Source organism: Phaethon lepturus, unplaced genomic scaffold, assembly GCF_000687285.1.
Source record: "Phaethon lepturus isolate BGI_N335 unplaced genomic scaffold, ASM68728v1 scaffold8064, whole genome shotgun sequence".
NCBI classification, from domain to species: Eukaryota; Metazoa; Chordata; class Aves; order Phaethontiformes; family Phaethontidae; genus Phaethon; species Phaethon lepturus.
The window spans coordinates 7,435-10,275 of NW_010532603.1; the positions used below are offsets into that span (position 1 = coordinate 7,435).

At 41.2% G+C, this 2,841-nt stretch overlaps 1 protein-coding gene across 1 annotated transcript in view; it reads right to left on the bottom strand.

The window, feature by feature from the left end:
• The window catches only part of LOC104619107 (beta-microseminoprotein-like), a 14,403-nt gene that overhangs the window by 2,347 nt on the left and 9,215 nt on the right, over window positions 1-2,841 (bottom strand). The window lies entirely within an intron of this gene.

The following is a 2,841-nucleotide window of genomic DNA, read 5'->3' on the forward strand; positions in this document are numbered from 1 at the left end:
GGGAAAGTCTGCATAACTTCGTAAGGGCAGTTATACTGGGGTGGAGGGACTGGAGAAACATGAGAGAGCGCAGGGTAATTTTGATGGGTTGCTTGAGCTGGATAACTTAAAGCAAAACTTTAGGAATGGCCAGAGACTGAGAAGCAGCGGAGGAATTTGTTTAAGTTTTGTTGATAGCACTTGGAGATTAACGTGAACGGATTGTGAAAGGAGTAGATCTTTCCAAGTTAGTGTTCTGAACTCCAGAGGCTGTTGCTAATCGAACACGGCATTTAAAATAGCAGTGAGAGGCTTTGTTTTTACGCAGCTCTGCTGTCTACCTTGGGTTACTTGAATCATGAATGTCAAAAGACAGCAAAAGGTCCTGAACCTTGGGCAGATGGTGGGCCAAGGGGAATCTCCTGTCTGCTGTGGAAAACATTTGTATTTTAATCATTGATGTGCTGCTTTCTTACAGGGCTGAGGGACATTTATAGTGTAGTGAAAGGAGGGGGGTCTATGGAGTGCTGTGGGAAGGCTGTAATGCTTAGTTTCCATAATGGTTCTGTGGTTTGGAGGTCCTGAGGCTTTGGCGTAGAGTAGAGCCAGTTGCCATGCTGAGGACCATAGGCAGAATGAGAGAAGTTAAGAAGAAAGACTGAAACTCTTAAACTGTGCTATTCTGTGGTGCCTGGCTGTCCTGGTTTCAGCTGGGGTAGAGTTAATTTTTTTCCTGATAGCTGCTGTAGTGCTATCAACATTATTTTCATCCCAAACCCAAAACACAGCACTACAGCAGCTATCAGGAAAAAAATTAACTCTACCCCAGCTGAAACCAGGACACTGGCCAAAGGAAAATTGTCTAAGTAACTCCTGTTTCACGAAGCCGAAGGATGAAACATTGCGGCTGGTCTTTGCTAAGGCTCCACATGCATTTTGCATGGAGCTGTGAGGCTGTCCACGCTGTGCAGCTGTCTGGGCCTTTGTGAGCTCAGGGAATCATGGCTTTCTACAGAGGATCTCAACATGCTTGGGATACTGCTTGCTGTATATTAGTCATCCATCTTGAGTTTGGTGGTGGCTTTCCTCCAGACTGGTTCAGGTGTTCGCAACAGCGCAGGCCAGTTCTACCAGAGGTCTTACTGCTGCCACTCATGTCTTTATAGAAAAGACTAAAATCCTTCTTTCGCTGTGCTGAGCTGTCTCTGTGAATGTTTTATCCTTTGTTTGCTCCAACATTTGTCCTTATCTTGCTATTCCTAGAAATGCCAGTCAGATGAACTTGGGCATGTTCCTCCCTCTAAAGATCAAAGTTCTGGACTTTGCACTGAACCTAACAGAAGCAGAAGGGGAAGTCTGTAGTGTCTAATCGCTGTCTGAATTGGCCTTATGCTGTAACAACCACAGGATAAGTCAGCTAAGCAACAGATACTTAGCAGTAAACAGCCCACAGTAAGTAGGGTGAGCACGGAGCATACCGAACAGGTGAGAAAGCATTGGCAGAAACAGCACCCTTTGTTAGAAAGGGCAGAGTATTTCTGTTCCGCTGATGCCAAGGGCTCTTAGTCAAACATCAGGGCTGTGTTGTTCTGGGCTGTCTGTGAGCAAGGCACTTCTAATAGTCTTTTTTTTTTTTCCTTCTTGTTTTCTCTCTTAAAAAAGGTGATGCCACCAGACATCTTACAGACCAGAATCTTCCAAACTGGATTTACTGGCCTTTGAAAGCGGGTGAATTAATGTGGAATGAGATACCAGATCATTTTGTTCAACTACGTCTTGTCTGAGGCCCTCAGGAAAGTTTTGTCAGAGAAATAAGTAGATGATAATAACTTCCTTTATTTATGAATCTACATATATTACAGTAACTATGGCCTCTTCTGTAAAACTTACATCATTACTTCCATTAAAGCTAGTAATTGATGTCTGTAGCTTTGGGGTTTACGTGAGCATAAAATTGAAGAAAACTGGGCTATAGGGCTTTGTCTATCCGTTTAGCATTACCTGACTGTTGATTCAAATTCTGCAAACTCATTTGGAGGCCTGAAGAGCTGAAACAGGACACAACTTGATAGATCAAAAGAGAAATGCCAACAGAATAAACTGTGTATTACACTTTCAATTGTAAAGGGACTATATTTTAAACTGTATTTCACAGCTATAGGTTTTGAAAGCACGATCCTAAATGTTTATGAAATTCTGACTATTTTCACAAACAATTCTGAGGAAAGAATAACAGCGAGTGAAAGACCAGGATATATATGTGTACAGTTTCGTGCAAAGAATTACAAAACAAAGGACAAAATTCACAGTGATCTTCATAGAGGTGTCTTACTTTCTTTGCATCTTGCAGTTTTTAATAGAATATATCCACATTTAAAATTGTGTAACTAGATGAGTTTCTTAAATGTCCTTCTTTTGCAGTTTTAAAGCAAATAGCTTTCTGTATCCTGCTTTAAAAAAAATTTTAAACCTTTGACTTACCATTGTGGAATACTTGGCTTCCAAAGAGCTCCAAGTCTCCAGAAGAACTCTGCAAGTGCTTTATGTGGAATCTGAGAGCAAATATTTTATGGTGCATTTATGTTGAGCAATTCAAGTGTAGTAAAAAAAAGCTTTCTCAACTCAAATGCAGTTATGTTGAAATTTCTGAAGAAATCACTGAAATTTCGCCAGCTGGCAGTGAGAAAATGTTTGATTCTGTAGAGCACTGACCTGGGTAGAAAGTTGAACCTGGAACTTTGTATTCCTTGGAAGCATTATGATTAGAAGAAATGCCTTTCTGATGAAATAGAGGTACTGACAGCTAAGCTGTAGGCAGTATTGTACGGTTAGATGATTGTTAGCTGTGGCAGGGATGGACGC